Source organism: Mastomys coucha, unplaced genomic scaffold, assembly GCF_008632895.1.
Source record: "Mastomys coucha isolate ucsf_1 unplaced genomic scaffold, UCSF_Mcou_1 pScaffold15, whole genome shotgun sequence".
NCBI classification, from domain to species: Eukaryota; Metazoa; Chordata; class Mammalia; order Rodentia; family Muridae; genus Mastomys; species Mastomys coucha.
The window spans coordinates 126,536,962-126,556,843 of NW_022196897.1; the positions used below are offsets into that span (position 1 = coordinate 126,536,962).

Genomic DNA, 19,882 nt, shown 5'->3' on the forward strand with positions numbered 1-19,882 from the left:
ATATTAGAGGTGGAAAGGTTAAAGTTTTCATTGGGAGCAGTGAGATAAAAAGAGTGAGGCTGGTGATCAGCCAATCAAAAATAAGGTTGTAATGAAAATTCTATAAGGAAGCTCATTAAAAAGGAAAGGAAAGCTATTAATTTTTCCTTATAATGTCAAAATCCCCGAAACAATCAACTTTAAGAAGGAGGAAAGGAGCTAGGCATGGTTTCATACATATGGAATTCCAGAACTCAAGGATGCATAGGAAGACTGTGATAGTAGTAGGACTGTACACAGCAAGACCCTGTTTGAAAAAAGTCAATAAAAAATACTATTTATTTTGGTTCAGAGTTTCACATCTTAGATACCATGGCACAGGAAGCCTGCCTCATGTAATGTCAGCTAAGAAGCATGAGAGGGAATAACTGGAAGGGACCAAGATCCTAATAGCCCCTTCAAGGGCACACATTCAAGAACACACTCCTGTTCTGGAGTAGGCCCCATCTCCGAAGACTATACCACTTCCATAGAGTACTGAATTTTCAGCATGTAAGATTTGAGGGGATATTGTGCTTCTAAAATATAGTAAGAGTATGTGAATTTCCAAGAATTTGGGAGAATAAACAGAGAGATAAAACAAGCACACAACTGTCACAGCACCAGAAATCTGAGTATGTGCTTATCTGTTCATGGAAGGAGAACATAAGCAGAATAGCTGACCATTTGGATTTTGTGCTTTGGATTTTTGCTTTCATTTTGAAACTGTGCTTCACTGTGTAGCCGAAGCTGGTCTCAAGTTTGGTACTCTCCTGCCTCTGCCTCTCAAGGGCTGGAGTTGCTTGTATGCTGCAGGATGCTTTCAAAGTCCTCACAGAAACATTTTTCAGACTGTTTTGTAGGCAGTTTGTTTGTCTTTGATACTCCAATTGACACTGATTAATCTCTGCATTTGGTTAGGTGTTTTATAAAACATAACCTTAGTAAATTTTCTAGAATAAATATAAATCAATTTTAAGTAAACAAATTATCACAGTATACTTGTTTAGAATTCTCAAGCATTTTATTATCTTTTTCTTTAGAAACTTAAATGAACACCAATGCATTTCTTCATGTTATAATAAATACAAAATATGTAGGAGAAATACTATGCCTGAAAACTTTTCTAATAATGTCCTGAAAACTCCCAGTACAAATGTGACTTTAATAATCAATGGAAACAAATCCATACTTAGCATTCAGTCATTGTGTAAAAAAAAAATAAGTATTTTTCCCTTTTCTTCTAGGTGATGTTGATTAAAGAATACCATGCAATTTTTGAAGCAGAAATTTTCACTCTGTGTTGAGTTGTTTTAATGTCATAAAACAAAAATCTGCTAACTCATTGATCCATAAGGTTAGTATTTGTAGATTTATCTTCATATGAAATTGTATTCAAAATATTAAAAAACGAATACAGGTACCTCATGATAGAAGACAGTAGTACATTTCAGATATGCACACACAATTTTGAGTTTCCTTTTGTCAAGCTGTGGGTAGAACCACTAAGCTAACATATATCTCCAGACCTGCTATTTTAATGCAGTGTTTAAGTTCATTTCGGTTGGGTATAATTCCTCTAGTCCTAGCAGAAGACATGAAGAGAGACTACTCTTTCTGGATATAATCTTTCATGGAATCCACTGACAAGCTAAGAATGACAGTGATTTATATGCCTGCCCTTTTACACAAACTCACTAGAGAACTGTAAATTTAGAACCAGAAATGTTACTTTTCATCCATCAGTCTTGGAAAGACTTTTGAAGTTGTTCATAAGCAACATGTTGAGTTAGAACACTGATAATGCTATAGTTCCTGTGAGTTCATAGATGGGCCAGTCTTGGGGCAGGGCTGCTCTCTGGGAAGCACCTATATAGAAAAATACTGAAATTATGGAGCAAAAGTTCCAGTCAGTGTAGGATTGGGAAGAAAGGCAGGAAACTGGCTATAGATTAAGAAAAAAAAAAAAAAAAAACATTGTGAAGAGAACCTCAAGTCCATGGGAAGACCACTTTGTCCCCAAGCACAGTAACTCTTTCATCTCAAATTATCCTTAGTAAGTTAATAATATCTACATAAAGTATAGTTTTGGGAAAGATTCTGAGGTTCTGCTTTATAGCTCAGCAAACAAAGATATTCTTTGTCTATTTTTTTATTGGATATTTTATTTATTTACATTTCAAATGTTATCTATTCCCTTTCCCTGTTTCCCCCATGTAAACCACCTTTCCTATCCTCCCTTTCTCTGCTTCTATAAGGGTGCTCACCCACCCACTCAGCCACTCTGCCTTCCTGCCCTGGTATTCCCCTACACTGGGGCATCTATTAAGCCTCCGCATGACCAAGGGCCTCTCCTCCCATTGATGACTGACTAGGCCATTCTCTGCTACATATGTGGCTGGAGCCATAGGTCCCTCCATGTGTACTCTTTGGTTAGTTAGTGTCTTAGTCCCTGGGAGCTCTGGTGGGTCTGGTTGTTCTTCCTATAGGTTGCGAACCCCTTTAGCTCCTCAGTCATTTCTCTAACTCCTCCATTGGTGACCTGGTGCTCAGTCCAATGGTTGGCTCCTATGATGAACATCTGTCTCTGCATTTGTCAGGCTCTGGCAGAGCCTCTCAGGAGACAGCTTTATCAGGCTCCTGTCAGCAAGCACTTGTTGGCATCCACAATAGTGTTTGGGTTTAGTGTCTGTATATAGGATGGATCCCAAGGTAGGGCAGTCTCTGGATGGCCTTTCCTTCATTCTTTGCTCCAGACTTTGTCTCTGTATTTCCTTCCTTGAGTATTTTGTTCCCCATTCCAAGAAGAACTGAAACATCCACACTTTGGTCTTCCTTCTTCTTGAGCTTCATTTAGTCTATAAATTGTATCTTTGGGTATTCTGAGCTTTTGGACTTGAGTGCATACCATGTGTGTTCTTTTGTGATTGGGTTACCTCACTTAGGATGATATTTTCTGGTTCCATCTATTTGACTAAGAATTTCATGAATTTATTGTTTTTAATAGCTGTTTTTAATTAATTGTGTAAATGTACCACATTTTCTGTATTCATTCCTCTGTTGAAGGACTTCTGGGTTCTTTCCAACAAGGGTATTCTTGATTAATACCTTTTGGGGAATGAGGCCAGACAGAAGCTGGTAGCACATGGTCCACACATTACTAATTATACTTTTGAAGCTGCTGGTGTAGGATTCTGAGTGCATCCTTGAGTTGACAGTGTGACCAAAACAAATACAAATGCAAGAAATCCAAGAAGCAAATATGTCCCCCCCCCCCAGCTGTTTCCAACTATCTCCTTATCTTTAAGTTTAGAGTTTAACCTCATAAAACCCTGAAAACCCTCTGTGCCCACAAGATAACCTCTGGCTTTCCTAAAAGGAAGGAAACCCTTGACAAGAGTTCCATACCCCTTCCCTGCCTCCAACACCCAAGGTTACCATCTTTCTTCCTGTGTTCGTTTCCATGGCAACTGGTACAACCTACCTCACCTCCTTTCCCGGCAGCTTCTTCATGCCCATCTCTCAGGCCTTACTTAATGTGGCTGATGGAAAGCAACTGAACAACAGTTCTCTTGGAAAAACATTCTGAGCACAGGGACTCTGCCACTTTCTGGCTTCCTTGGTGACTCTAATTTAACAAGCATGGGTGATTTTTACAAATTATTATTTTTCATTGTTTCAAATTAATTTCACTCTGTCATCAAGCGATCACATTACAGTCCCAGGTCTAACTGATTGTGTGTGGAATTTGCATGATTTCATAAGCACAGCCAGGGGAGAATGGAAATTGAGACTTTCAGGTTCACACCACTTGCTGAGCCTGTCTCACTGGGGGCTGATTTTGTTTGATTACAGTGAGTCGAAGTTCATGATCAAGAGTAAAAAGAAGAAGAAAAAGGAATAATGTTGCCAACCAATAGTTCAAAGGAAATATAGCTCAGATCTGTTAATAAAATTACGTCCTGAAATATTTGAAGTACTATGATCATTATTCTGAAAGAGCTATTGAGTGTCACATTTACAGTTTATTTGAAGTTGTGATTTAAGGCTACAGTTATATTTTCTGAACTTGCTCTTTCCCTAAGTTGACCCGACATAGAAAACAACTTGTTGACATTTAAGTAGCTAATCTCAGTACTTTCTTCCTTCAAAAGCAATCTCCCTAGTAGTATCAATTGATTTCCTTGTTTAGTTTATAATTTTTACTAGCTGAAATTTATACTATTGGCTAGATAGTCTTTTTAACCAAATCTACTCAGTGGAAATAAGTGGGGATTCTTTTTATCACATAACATCTATTGCACACACACACACACACACACACACACACACACACACACACACGCCTTTATTGTGAGCTGTTTACTTAAAAGTGATATTTAAAAAAAAAACCTTCTGTCTTTAAGAAGTTAAAAGTATGAGATTATTTGTTGTCTAGTGTAGCAAACTTTTTCTAAAGGGAAACTATAGAAATGTACCTGTTACATACTTACATAAGTCAGAGGAGGAGAGAATCTGCTGTTGGCGAGTTTACTTAAAATATGGAGAAAGACTACCAGCAAGAAAGCACAGAGCCAATAATTACTTCCTTTTTCTAGAAAGGAAGAAGAAATTGAATGTGATTTTGGCAAGAAAGCATGGTAGGGGTAACATGTGGCATTTGCATGTAATAAATAATGGACAAGAGAAAGAGAGCCTGGCCACTTCATTTTTAAATAGGATAACACATTGGGTTAACTCACTGTTTTATTATTTGTTTATTCATTCTTTCTTTCTTTTATTCTTTAACAAAGGGTCACACTCTGTAGTCCTGGATGGTCTTTAACTCATTATATAGATCATGCTGGCATCAAACTTATACAGATCTGCCTGCCTCTGCCTGCCTCTGCCTGCCTCTGCCTGCTCAGTGCTGTAATTAAGGATATTAGGTATTGTGTCCTGCTCATTGGCAGATTTTAGAACAGCTTTGACCTCTCTATGAATGGTTGTCAAAGTTATGCCCCTACAGGGCAAGCTGTATTTGATATTTAAAGAGGCTATGAAAGAGAGAATGCATTGACTTACCAGATTCCTAGCTGTGGGGTTGTGTTGGTCTGTCCCAGAGCAAGGCTGGGACACTTGGAGTTGTGAGGATAGCATTTTCATTTCAAAATCAGTGAGTGTTACTTCCAGTTTTTCAAATCAGAGGAACAGAGAAGTGTTTGCTGTTAGTTCACCACTGTTCCTGTCAGCCACGCCATAAGCAGGATTACTTGCTTATATGTGTCTGATACTAGGTTTGGGAATTGGTGGACACAGCTCTTAGTTCAGAAGTGGAGTGAGTCTTGTTTTAGTATGCACTACGTGGATACCTCTTTAGTTTGCTGTTAACACTTCCCCTTTAGCTCTCGAAGGAGGACATATACACAGACCAATGTGCACCGTCAGACTTCTCACATGGGGATTGGAATCTCTCCAACCTCCCAACCAACATGTTATGTGAGACACCTTCAGTACAGGGTGATATCTGAGGAAGTTTATGATAATAGTATTAATACATAAACTCAAGCTTTCAAAATTAAAGTCAGTACCTTTAGCTTAGTGAACTTCCAGATAATAAACTTGGGCAATCTTTAAACATGAATGGGAACTTAAAGTTGCAGACTACATTTAAGCACATTGACTACACAAGTAATTAATGTACATAATTAGGTACATTACTTTCTAAAGCATGTCAAGAGCATGTGAACCCACCAGTTCACAGGTTGGTATTTCTGCTTCTCTGGCTACTGCCTTGAAATCTCAGGGTACATATTCTATATCTTCCTAAGATTCTAGCTCTGAGAACCCCAGTGGCAATCATTATGGTTTTGCTGAAGTTTATGTCAGTTTCCGATATTGGAAATAGTCTAGGCTATTAAAGAACAGAAGAAAAAGAGTGGGGAGGGAGCAGGGGCTTGTCTGAAGATAGTAAATGAGGAAGCCCGTGGAAGCAGCAAGGTCCCATGGTCATTTATCTGAAACATTTACTTGGAAATTTAATGCAACTGACTACACATGGGGTCTTAGAATCCTTTAGAAATCTATTTCTCGAAAGAAAAAAATAGAAGTTTCAGATCGGCACTCAGCTATTATTTTTAGAGTAATTTAGTAATCTGTGTGGCAGTTTTCATTTGCTTTATAAATTTATGCTCTCTCATTGTTTATATTGGTATTAAAATCGAAAATTTGGCTAGCATTTATTTATGTCAATCTGTGTATAATTTGAAAAGAGCTAGAACAACCTTGCTCTCTTGCCCTCTGACCCACTGCTTTACCTCTGAAGTTTATGTGACATGGCAGGTGGTGACAAAGAGCTGCTTATGACATCTCTAGCAATGTAATCTCCCTTCTCAGTGACAAATGCTTCTGACGAATGGAAAGCTGGTATGACTCTGAAGCAGAAAAAGAATGATTCCCATTCAGGTGTGGGATGATAAAAAATGGCTTCTCTAAATATGTCAAAGAAATTAGACCTCTGAGGAGGAATGGGCAATATTACAAGTGGCGAAGACGAAACAGAACAAATCTTTCCCCCCTGTAGAATTATATTTTGTTGTTGTCCGTTGTCAGAGAAAATTAAGAACCATGGAAGCAGTTCCCGTTACTGTGCCACCCTGCGCTACTGTGTTTAAGGAGTTTGAACTCTAGCGCTAATTGAAAAACTTCCTAGAAAAGTGAATCGAGAGTGACAGTAGTTAGTTGTGAAGGAAGACTAAACCATATCAATTGTAGATTATAGTTAGATAAGGGCTAAGCTTTTCAGCTTTTGGAGTTCTACGTTCTTGAATGACTTGTTTTTCAGTCATAAATTTTTAGTAAGAGACAGTTATTAGAGGGTAAAGATAACAACCAGTTTAATGTAGGGAAGAGTGGAAATGTCTGCACTGTATTGTTGGGCCATTGGCATTTTCTCCTGTTAGTACAGTGACTGAGAAGTGCAAGTGAGTGAGGTATTGTCTGCATAGGATCAGTATATACACATGTACATTCTACCAGAATGCTTTACTATTTGTTAGTACTTTTCCTTTAAACCAATCTAGTTTTTCTTTGATTTTTGCTTGTCATTCATATAAGCAATGACATTCAAAAATTCATCAGTTTGATATAAATTTATATTTCGTTATGTAAATATAAATATAAATAAATAAATATAAATCTATTTTTTAAAAAATATGAAAATACCCCATACTCCTTATAAATAGACAGTTTGAAATTCAATTATGTAAGCGGTATATGTATCACCAGTTTCCCTAAGTGCTTCGCTTTGTTTTTGATAGCTTCAGAAACACTGGTTTTCCTACCCATTTGTTGAAATTGGAAATGCCTTTGTGTTTGTATAATAGTGAGCAGGAGATGAAAAGAAAACACATGTTTCATCAAATTATTCCCTGGCCTGTTCTTCAATTATAGTATTGAGTAGTAAGTAGGACAGGTAAGACAGTGTAGAGAAGGAAGCCTCTAACCTGACAAGGCCTGGTTGAGGGTGGTGACGGCACCTCGGAGTGCCTGAAGCTGACAAGCACTGCTCTAAGGAAGCTTGAGACTCAGTCTGTGCTCAGCAGGGAGAAGCACAGCTGTTGGGAGTAAGGCGTGCCATTGGCCCAGAAGAGCCAGAGGTTGGAGGCCTGCCAGGGCTTACCCATCTCCCTATTGGAGGACATTGCCAACACCAATCAAGAGTTTTAACAGATTCTGCCTTTGAGTTTTCTCTGATCATCTTTTGACATGCACTCATACCTACAGCTCATCTTGCGTTTAAACTAAGTTCTATAAAGTTGTATTGGCACCAGCTAGCCCTCTTTGGATTCTTATTTTAGAAGCTGGAGTTGCACACAGTCATTGATTTTCACAGATTACTAATACACATGTATATTAGGCATTATGTATCCATTCTGCCAGCTCGCAGATGATATAAAGGGTCATATGATTTAAATGTGTTCGCACATGCATATTGGAAATAGAATAAGATTGCTTACAAATAAGAGGAAATGGCTGGCTCTTAAGTGTAGGGGTACTTGGCCTTGGCTCAGTTGGACGTCTTCTAGAGAAGTCTAGATTCTTAAACACACAAATAAAAAAGAAGGGATGCAGAACCCCACCCCTCAACACACACCCTTTTTAGAACTTCATCTGCCTGTCTTGCTTGCTTGCTTCAGAGATGGGTAAGAGAACAAAGGACCGAGCCAGCACAGCCGGCTTTAGTCTAAACAGGTAAACCAAGGCTTGCATTTCCTAAACAAGTCCCGGCAGCTCAGTCCTGTCCAAGCCAGGATTGTCTTTCTGTGGCTCTCTACCCTCCCTTAGAGACACTTAAAACCCACTAATTACTTACTTTCTCCGCTTTCATGCTCTCTATGCCCAGACCCTATACCGTCAGCAGCAAGCAACCTATCTAACCGCACTGAAGCATCTCATATATTTGTCCTATTAGCATCCCCCCCCATCCCCGCCCCCAGCTTGCCGTGGTCTGCCTAAACAACAGCTGCTTTGGGACTTGGGCATATTTTTGAATCACCAAGATGTTTGGGACCTGCCCTCGGATGGCAGATTAGGTAGGCTTGGGTCCAACCTGTGGATTGGCATATCTAGCTAATGATCCCATGACTGATGTGCAGGCCACAGTTCAGATCCATTGAAAAATGTTGTTCTTCTTCATTCCAAACTTTATTCCTCTGGAGGTGAAGTTATGTAGGTGTTGAGCTAGTTATCACCAAGGGATCTTTGTTTATCCAAATAGCTGCCTCCCACCTGAACAGAGATCCATGGGTAAAAGTGGGTCAGAGTCTGGGCAGTGACTTCTCACGCTCCTTCCCTGTTTCACCATCCCTACCACATCCTCCTTCTTACCCCGCCTGCCTCCCCTCCCACCACTTGCATTTTCACCCTTTCTCACACTCTTCAAACATCTGCAAACCAACCAACATTACCAAGCTCACAGAGTCAAGAATACAAGGGGAAAACTTTCTTAGATGGCCATGACAGAAAGACAGGTAGTCATAGGAGCAACAAGAAGTGTACCCTCAGAGTTATGAAGTATGTGGCCCTGTAAAACAGAACCATTTGACAACACATAGCAGCAAGAACCCTCTTCTTCAAAAATTATATATTTACTTTGTGAGTATGTGTATGAATATGTGTGTGTGTGTATGTGTGTATATGTGTGGGTATACTGTGGTGGTAGTAACGTGTGTATGTGTGTATAGTGTACTATGGTGTGTGTGTGTGTGTGTGTTTGTGTGTATGTGTGTGTCTGTGTCTTATGTCAGACATGTGGAACTCAGAGGAAAACTCTTGGAAGTCAGTTCTCTCCTGCCACCCTGTGTAATCTGGAGAACAAACATGGGGCATTGAGAGTCTTCTTTCTAATCCTCTTTCCTGGTTAGGATCAGCAAGGTAGATGACCTACTGGTGAGAATCCAAAATTCATCTAGAGCTTCAACTCTCTGTCTGGTCTCTAAAATGCCAGTCATGGAGGAGAATCTATTTGCAATCCCTGATTCACCAAAAGTATTAGCCTTAGGCCTTATTTGACTAGTCTAGACACTGTGGCAGCTCCACCTTCAGAGGGCAGGACTCAGGAAACACTGTCTCATTTGGTTACTCATGAGGAACCCTTCCTGTTCCCACCCAAGGGAGTGTCTCTAGCCAGAGTTTTCTTCCCAAGACAGAGCAAGTTAATCCCAGAAGAGAGCAAAAGACAATGATCCTCTGCGCTTACTTCATTCTCCCAACTGAAGCTCAGTCAGCTAGCTCAGTTTGCATATCAGTCCATTCCTCAGTAGCCCTCAGGGTCTCTTCCCACCCTTTTCTGGGAACCACCTTCTCTCCTCCTGGCTCCACCCTTCCGCTATTCAACACCTATTGAAGTGACCATTATAGGTTCTATCCCTCCACTGAATGCTTGGTAATATCACTGGGAGAAAAAGTGGCAAAGAATTATTCCTTAGATGAAGGTTTCCACACATCTTTCTCACAGGCTTATGAAGGAGAGAGGTTTGTGCTTGGTGGCCCACTTTGGAATATAATGATGGTGTTTTCTGCTGAATCCCCTTGCCTGGTCAGCTTTGGTAGTGTGCCTGTGCACTGAATGAGAATGACAAAGAGGGTTTTCTTTATTTTCTAATATGGAGAATTAAATCCTCCACACTCTGTGCCTTTTTCAACAAGACTTTTATTAGAAAAGTAAATTCTTACCCTCACTCCCACCACAACACTTAAAAAGTCCTCTCATTATCTCCACTTTGCTAAAGAATTCAGGGGCAAAACAGGCTTCGGGTCCCTCATTATTTCTAGGAGTAGATTTTGACACAGGTTAGAGAAAAGCATCTTATAGATGAGATTTTCTATCCCGTAAAGAGTGGTCTCTTTCTATGTTACCACCTGCACATTATTTTAGCAACTTATATTCAATTAATACAGATTTCCTGAAGGGTATAGATTGGGGTGTTGGCAAGGGTGAACAGCTAATAAAATGTATGTCTCTACCCCCCACTTCTCCCCCTTAATTCCTTTTCCCAGAGAGTGGTTTAGAGAGGCACTTGTCTTGCTAAAAAGTGCTGAGTTTTATTTTACACTAATCACACCTGGCATCTTTATGTGCTAAAGATAAATTAAGCATGTTGTAAACATAGAGTACAGATAGCTTTCTCCATCCATGCTATATTTTAGCCTATGTTCATTACGTATAGAAACATACCTACATTTGTGATTTGTTCTTATGTTCTCTCTCTGTCTCGGTCTCTCTCTGTCTCTCTCTGTCTCGGTCTCTCTCTGTCTCTCTCTGTCTCTCTGTCTCTGTCTCTGTCTCTGTGTCTCTGTCTCTGTCTCTGTCTCTCTCTCTCTCTCTCTCTCTCACACACACACACACACACATCATGTATGCAGCCTTATAAAACATATTAGAATCTTTGGCATTTTGCTGACATTAGGAAAAGACATCAGTTTGATATGTTCTGATGAGTTAGTATAGTCATTTAAATATTCCTAAAATTACTCAATCCAAAATTTGATGTTGCAGACTAAAGACAACAGGATCTAGAATGACTTGTTTGAGGGGTAATAAACACTGTCTCAATCGTACAAATTTGGTAATAATCAAAGCTATAACTCCGAGGCGGCAGAGATGACTGAACAGCTAAGAGCTCTTGGAGCAAGGTTTGATTGCCAACACCCACATGGCACCTCACAACTGTCTGTAACTCCAGTGCCAGGGGATCCAATACCCTCTTCTGGCTTCTGTGGGTATCAGGCATGTGATACACATGAATCCACATAGGCAAACACTCATGCACATAAGATTAAAAAACAAACAAACAAACAAATAAGCCAGAGCACATGTGTTAGACAGTACTCAGTCCACAGCCCTTTCCACCACATGGAGCTCTTCTGGTGATGAAAAGGTTATCCATGCATATAATAATTTGTATCATTTCTTTTGGCTTTGCATTACTGCTTGTATCTTAAATAGTTTTAATATACACACACTTTCACATCTTAAAAATAATTTGAATTTGGAAAATGATTTAAAAATGATTTTAAATTTTAAAAGTATTTAAAAGTACTAGTTAATACTGTCCTCTTAACTCACACTTTCTAATTTTAGTATCTTGGAAGACCATAGAACAAATCCATTAAAATAACACTTAAACAATATCATGAACTAAACTAAACCTAAGTAAGACGTTTCAGATTTTTGCATTTTTTCAGTACCAGGACTCACTGTAAATCTTATATAAAAGTTAGGGGTTTGCTTTGTATCCTTTTCCAGTCTACATCAGATTCTTAGTACTTCAGGCTCTTTATTAGATGTAACACCTTAAAGTCCACCGATCATATTGTTTAATTGTACTGAATTTGGCTTTGTTTTACCCTTTAATGGCTGAAATCATCAATAGATTTTTAACTTGCTACATATCTTATAATTGATATCTTTAACTTGACAAAGCATATATATACACATATACATATATATGTAAAAAGGAGGAAAATGTTAGTGCTTATTAAGTTAAAAATATAACATTAATTATAAGATATGTCCCAAGTTGAAATCTATTAATGACTTCAGCAATTAAAGACATAAAACAAAGCCAAATGCCACAAATATGATATATCTCTCTATATAGATATTTCCAGCTATCTCTACCTAATCTCTCTCTATCATCTATATCATCTATATGCATATCTATATCATCTATATTTATATCATTTATATAGATATGTAGATAGATAGGTAACTAGAGAAGCTGTGAAAGAACAGCTTCTTTAACTGTCGAGTCTCCACACCTACCTCAATTTTCATAAATGAATGTGGAGGTTGTACAAAACTTGGCAACAATATCAGCAATTCTAAGTATGTGATGAATACAAATTAATCCTCAATCAAACAAGCATGTAATAGATCAGTGGGTTTCTAGCAGTGCTTACCATATTGTACAATGAGACTGGCTACACTGCAGCCTTCTTTCTAGATAGACCACATGCATAACCTTTTGCCAGTGCTGACCATAAAAGAACATAACCTGAATCATGGCAACTCAGATTCAAGATTACTCTGTACTATGATTTGTAAGGTAGTTTTTTTCTGTATTTGCAAAGTTGTCTAGCCTCGTGAAAACATAATGATTTAATTATAGAAAACACACACTCTCAGTGTTTTCCTAGTATTAATCCTGATCAGGTATCAAATTAGTGTATCTTCAGATTATATGGTTTGTGAGTACTTGATTTTAAACATTGCTGTTTGAGTTGCTGACCTGAGTTTTATTAAAAACATCCGGGGTAGGGAGAGATGTCTCAGTGGTTAAGAAGGAGTAATACTTCGTCTCCTGTAGAGTACTCAAGTTTGATTCCTAGCATTCACAGTGGGTCTTTGGCCTTGGTGGGTACCCACACTCACATGGCATATACACACAGAGACACACGATTGCACCCATAATTTAAAATACTAACAATGAATATTTTAAAAAATCATTAAATTAAAATTTGTCTATGATTAGAACAGAATTCCTAACAACTTCTGAAGTGCCCACAAATATATCTCTGCCATTTTGTTACCACATTTATGTAAGCATTGTTCATAGCATGGATCGATGATTATAAAATTAAAGTTGATAAATGCTGAAAAATTATCTTGCAGCATCTGATAATTGGCCAAGGTGTGTTTATCAGAAAATAGACACTCACTTCCAAGTTGTTAGCATGTAGATTTTTTTCCCTGTAAAAACATTAGGATGAGATGAAATGTATTAAACATATCATTTCTCTAAGACCTATGGTCAGCAAATGTTGATCACATACATATTTCATACACATATCCAGAATCATGTAAAACTTCCCTAGGTTAGAAGAGGCCACAAGTTCAGTAAGTATAAGAAGCCCTGATCTCTGCCATCTTGTTTTAGTGTAATGTAGGGTTTGTGAGCATATGTTATTCCCAGCATGCATCTGTGCAGTCTGTACCCAGGACTTCTGCATTAAGTTCAGTGTTTTCATTTCTTTGTAATGGAGTCAAATACAATTTTTTTAAAGGAAAACTGAAGGATAGTTCAAGAGACTGAAAGAATACTATGACTACTATCCCTATGCTGGGACAAAGATATGGGCACAAAATTTTATTGTAAACACCTGTGAAATACCTTGCGACAGCTAGACATGGTCACTTACAGCCTATTCATGGAGGTAACTATGAACTCTCATGAGGTTCTAAAATGGTGTTTGAGTGAATGTCAGGTGGCTTATTGGGGGATATGGGGGTTTTGCTGTAACATGCTGGGAATAGCAAGCAAACACACACTGATACCAACCTCTTCTCTTCTTCCTCTTTCTGTTCTCTACCATCAGTGTTCTGTGCTTACCCTCCTCTTCTTTTTCTGATTTCAATGCTTTCCCCTTTCATTGTTTTCTTCCTCCAAATCCAATCTTCCCTCCTCCCTTCTCATTATTAGTCTTCCTTCTGTTGAGTTAATTTTAAATTTCTTCTTCATCTCTTTGCTGTTGTTTATTATTGTGATCTTGGTGTGTGTGTGTGTGTGTGTGTGTGTGTGTGTGTGTGTGTGTGTGTATTTGTGCTGGTTCACATGTGCCATAGTACATATGTGGATGTCAAATAACAACTTCTGGGAGTTAGTCCTTTCCTACTATGGATTCCTAGAATCAAAGTTGGGTTGTGATGCTTGGTGGACCCATTTCCTCAATCCCTGCTTACCCTTTTCTTCTCTCTAGATTGTCACCTACTACAAGAACACATTCAAGCTACAAAGTCATAGAACTATTAAATGGAGTAAGGAAAATTAGGAAGCTCTCTTACCTAGGCATGAATAGTTTCCTTTGGCTGGAGTGTATGTTTAGGACAAACATATTAGAAGGTGATCGACACCCAGGTCCGATACATATCTTCCACCCAGAACTTATAGCTAGTGTATTAAGACTTGGGAAAAGATTTTATGATAGATAGTCTAAATTTGGAATTAAAATTGAGAATTTATTCTGCTTATTTCCCCCTAAGTAAAGTAAGCCCAGAGAACAGAACGACGGACATGTGAGCTTCTAGTAAATGAGGTCACACTATGTGTAGTACTTCAACATTCAAGCTTCCATCTGAGAATGGGTGTCAGTGAGAAACTGATTGCTGCAGTGGCTGCGGGTGGCTCCAGACTCTCCTGCAGCTGTCACCAGTGCCCTGCTCTGCCCTTCCCTCCACCTCCTCCTGATAATCTGTTACTCAGGGGAAAGAGACCTGGGAGAGTGAAGTGACTCATTACTCTATTAGGCAACAGGACTCTGGGTTTTGACTCAAGCCGATCACAATGCCATCATCCTGGTTTCCTTGGCACCTCCAGTGCACAGGAAACCTGGGATTTGAAAGTTGTGAATTCAGTATTGACAGGGGGAAAAATGCCACTGGTGTTGTGCTGAAACAGGCATGCTGATTATGTAACAGCTTCCAACACATTTCCCACTGGTGGTGGGTTTGAGTGACATTTTATGGGCCTTATTACTCTTGAAAATAACACTAGAAATGCCATGACAAGCTCAAGATGGGAATATGAACACAGAATTCTCTCCCTGCTAAACTAGAAAATGGCTTTTTATAATCTTTCTCCAAAGAAGTTTCCTGGGCAGGGGGCTCTGCTCACATGACTTAAAATGATCAGTTTCCTATGTGTCCTACAGAGCTTGAGGGTCCCCAGTTAGAGCAATACTGCACAGTTTGGTCCACAGAACTTTTCTTTAGACTTTTGAAGCAGCAAGGAAGATGCTGAAAGCATCAATGGCTTGATATGTTCGGGGTTTACAGGATGGAGTTAGCCTTTTCTGGAGGATAATTCCCTGGTATCGGGAGTTCATCACTTTAACAGTATAGAAATAGAGACACAGCAGAAATGTCTCATTAGGGATTGCAAGATGATTTGCTATTCTCATTACAACAGTTTTTCAAAGTTGAGTGGAGATTTGTTTTCATTGAGTTGTTGCTTTCCTAGAGGGAATCAGAATATCCAAAACTTATCATTAGAATGCCAACCCTTCCAGTTTTCTTCTAAGTTCACACAAGTACAAGGTATGAGTTAGATGCCATGTCCACCATCATCCCTGCCTTCTGAGTCCTCTCTAACCTGTTATATGATTAATAGTAATAATATCACAATGAGAATAAGAGTTGGAATTACAGAATCCTTTATACTTTTGAAATCAGGCAATGTTTCCACAAACACTCTGCTTTACATTAGTGCTATTACTTGTTTATGTTTTAAGATCATCCTAAATATAAAACATGGATGGAGTTGGTTTGATTGTAATGTTCTCCCAAATAGAATGCCCTCTGCCCTTTGTCTCCTGGTGAAGCTTGTGTGGGGGTGGCTAGCATACACTGAAAGATCTCTTTGTGAAGGAAATGCTATGAAGGAACTGTGGTGTGAAAATCATGTTTCTTTTCATTAAGGATTGAGGGATGTGGGGTCAGAAATCACCTTGAGGTGCAGGCAAAGGGGTCATTCTTTTTTTCTTTTCTTTCTTTCTTTCTTTTTTTTTTTGGAAGTACCCATTCATTGTTGGCAAAGCATAAGTGGTTTTTGATAGAACTGTTTTTGTGTATAAATTACTATAAATGGGCAACAGATGTTTGTGTTTAAGGGGCTTCCTTGGATTGGTCAGCAAGATAAGAATGCGTGTGGTGACTGTTAAGAAGCAGCTGGTGTCAATTTAAAAGAAAGATGTCTTATCCGTCTCTGTCTTGGTCAGTCCGAGAATAGCAAGCTCAGTGTGTGAAGTTTTCGGTTCAGTGGCGATATAATATCCTGACTGGTTGTTTAGAGAAATATACCAGTAACAGCACGATGAAAATGCCAGTTCTTAGAGTCAAGCTCCCTTCATGTTTCCTTAAGTGCTCTTAGTAGATCTGTAGTCTCATTCTCTTCAGTCTTAGGTATGGCTGATTTCAGATAATACATTCTAATAATTTGATTACAACGGTGATAAATGTTATCCTGTATATAATAGCATGTGCCTGGAGTCTCTCTGGAAGTATGGCTATGATTATGTCATTTAGGCATTTTTTTAAAACATTAAAATCTGGGAAGGGAATTATGGTGGGTTACAAACCTGCTGTATTTCTGGAGGTAGGTATTCATGTGGATGGCAAGGGAGAGGGAAGGAATAGCTGCCTACACCCATTTCCTATTATGAATTATGTGATAAAACTAATTTGGATACTTGTTATGTATAAGGTAAAGGGTTATAAGATAAAAATCCTACAGACCTTTATTTTGTGTAGCATGGTTTTAAATCCCACAAGCAATAAAGCTATTGATGGAATTAAAGGTGCTGATGGAATTATTTTTGAATCTGCCTTTTGGTGGTAGACTGTGTTTTTCCTTGTGTTATTTTCTTTTTAATTGAATTAGGTCAAACTGTGTGCTGCACTAATTTCAAGTCTATGGAAGTTGTATGACCACCTCCAATCAAGAAAGAGAACATGCCCAGCATCCCAGGATCCCCCTCACTTCTTCTCCTTTCATTCTCTCCACATGAGCAGCCAGTATTCTGGGTCAGGTCATATAGGTAGGACATAGAATACTGTAATTAACTCTAGTCTTTCTCCAAAGCTCTATATGAAATGCCACTTCATTTTTTTAAATTTATTTAAAAGATTTGTTTATTTTATGTATATGAGGGTGTTGTTTACTTGTGTGTCTGTTTACCATGTATGTGCCTGGTGCCCAGGGAGATCAGTAGAATGCTTCTGATACCCTGAAACTGGAGTTATGAATGGTAGTAGATGCTAGCAATTGAACCCAGGTCTTCTGCAAGAAGAGCAAGCTGTTAACTGCCGAACATACTCTCCAGCCTTAGAAATGGCCCTTTAAAATACTCCAGGCAACAGTGGTTAGCACAGCAGGATCGAGTGACTAGTTTAACCACAATGTTTGGTTTGCAAACAGGATCACCAAGAAGGCAAACTAGTGGTTACAAACACGTTGGCTCTCCTCATGTCATATGCCGTCCTACAGTTCCCTTTCTGTTATGAACTATTTTGCCCAATAAAACATTTAAAATTTATCCATACTGCTTCACACATGTTATTCATTCTCTTTATTCCTGTATAGGATCACATTTTATGTATAGATCAATATTTATACCTCCGTTCATCTGTTTGGTGGGCATTTGAGTTTTTCTTTTTCACAATTTTTAGCGGTTGGAAGCAAAGCTGAGGAAAGTATTCCTGCACATGTCTTCTCGTGAACAGTTGTGTTCATTTCTTACAGATACCTGTGAGGACTTGCATGGCTAGGCGATAAAACAGGTTAGAAATTTTAGCATTCTATAGGGTGTGTGCTGGTATTCACTGTGGTTTCAATTTGCATGTGCTTAAAAAGAATGGGACTGAATCTTTTTCCACATCACTATCAGCCATTTGGATCTTCTCTCTGCAAATAATTTCCCAAGCCTTCTGCTCATTTCACCATTGGATGCTTTCCTTCTCTTATTTTTAATAATTTATGTATTGCAATGTAAACACAATGTCTTTGGTAGACCGAATCATCATTTGGATTTAAAATTCCTATAGAGCCCAAGCTAGACTCAGACTTGCTATACTTCTGCCCCACACTCCTTACCCAGCGCCACTTCACTCTTAGTTTGCACTGAAAAGAGAATCTGAATACATTAGACTTCAGTCCGGTTTTCTTCTTAACAACCTGTGACTATCTATGACCAGTTCACGGAGCCTATAGTCTTCTACTGTCTTGTTTCTCACGTTTATTTTCTGTGACTGTGATCTTTAAGTCTTCTTTGAGAAGTGTTTGGCTGTTGTGTTTATTTTGTTCTGAATAGCAGCAATTTGAAGGAGACATAGTCAAGATCCTCATTACTGAAATCAATGACTACTTTCCAATAAATGCTAGGCTGTCTTTTCTATAGGATGGTTAAAAGCATTAACATGATATTTATGGAAATGTTTGGAGTGTTGCCATTGTTTATACTGTTCTGTTATCACATTTCCAGTCTTATTGAGGGTATGGACGGCAACCTCTTACTTTCCTGACAAGTGGCTGTCAGTAACTGTAACCTTAAAGTTGTCGTAGCTAAGACCTAGAATAATTGGGTAGGATGTTTGCCTTGACTGATGCCAACTACAAGCTTCTCTGTACATGACATCGGTATGTGTGTTTAATAATAATGAAACGTTTAAAATGTTTATGAATCATTCCCAAAGGCATTTAGTTTTTAAAATCCCATCCACATACTAAAAGAAGTTAGATGACAATTTCTTTAAACATGCGTTGAAATACTCACCTCATCTTCTGTAATACACTCACATTCTCCACACGGTGTGCTTCCCTCTCAGTGTGTCCTTATGGTTACTAGAATGGTCTAGATCTTAATCCTTAGTCCTCAGTCCTCACTGCTTATTAATACAGCCTCGGGGAGCCGGTAAAAGTCACACTGCTCAACTTCTAACCTTGGGGCTTCTTTAGATTATAGCTAAGCATTCTACACTATAATACTAGAATATTCTTAGATGTAACTGTTGCTCTTAGTTGGAGATAGTTTATGAACCACTGAATTTACTGGCATGGTGGTGCATGCTTGTAAACCACCCATACACACTCAGAGGCCTACATATTTCTGTGAGTTCCAGGCCAGGCTAGTCTATAAAGTGAGTTCCAGGACAGCTGACTGTTGCAGAGAAACCTTGTCTTGAAAATATACATCCCCCTATGTCCCTACCCCTGCACAAACAACCACTAGATTCAATTTACAAAACAAACCGGTATTCCTATCACATGACTGATCTGCTGGCCACTCTCATCTAGCTGGTCCTCAGATCTGCTACTTCTTTTCTGGATGTTCACATTCTTATTCTTTTATCAATATACTAAGCTCTATAGAACACATGGATTGACTGTATGTTTTCTGAGCACTTCTCAAAAGAATGCAGTAACTCCTTCAATATGAACTGTCAACTAACTTTCACTGGAAGGCATGTGACATCCAAGTGTGTAAATATGTCAAAAGAGAAAGATTTGAGAATGAAACCTGGGAGCAAATAAAAATCATCTTGGAATTATTCACTCAGCCTGAAAATCGAGTTATACAATTATGGCACGTATCTCTAGTTCCTATAGTGAAATCTCACAGGCATAGAAAAGAATTTGCTGAAACATCAAATTATCAGTAGTTGTCATGTTGGGCTTCTCAGTGATTTAATGCTTTTCTGTTTGACTAACTGAGTATTGTACTTTCTTTTATGATAAACTATTGAATTTTTTAAAGAAGCAATTTAGAGGCATAACACAACAAAGAAGCATTCATTTAGCAGAGATTGGTGAGACTACTTTCCCTCTTG

The 19,882-nt window shown here is 38.6% G+C and overlaps 1 protein-coding gene and 2 long non-coding RNA genes across 14 annotated transcripts in view; all 3 read left to right on the forward strand.

Moving 5' to 3' along the window:
- Macrod2 (mono-ADP ribosylhydrolase 2) overlaps positions 1–19,882 on the forward strand; it is a 1,944,357-nt gene that overhangs the window by 831,197 nt on the left and 1,093,278 nt on the right. The window lies entirely within an intron of this gene.
- LOC116091031 overlaps positions 1–19,882 on the forward strand; it is a 108,317-nt gene that overhangs the window by 34,860 nt on the left and 53,575 nt on the right. The window lies entirely within an intron of this gene.
- On the forward strand, positions 969–18,151 carry LOC116091035. Its single transcript, XR_004118907.1, has 3 exons — positions 969–1,375; positions 16,938–17,094; positions 17,799–18,151. It is a non-coding gene; the product is annotated as an uncharacterized LOC116091035 (long non-coding RNA).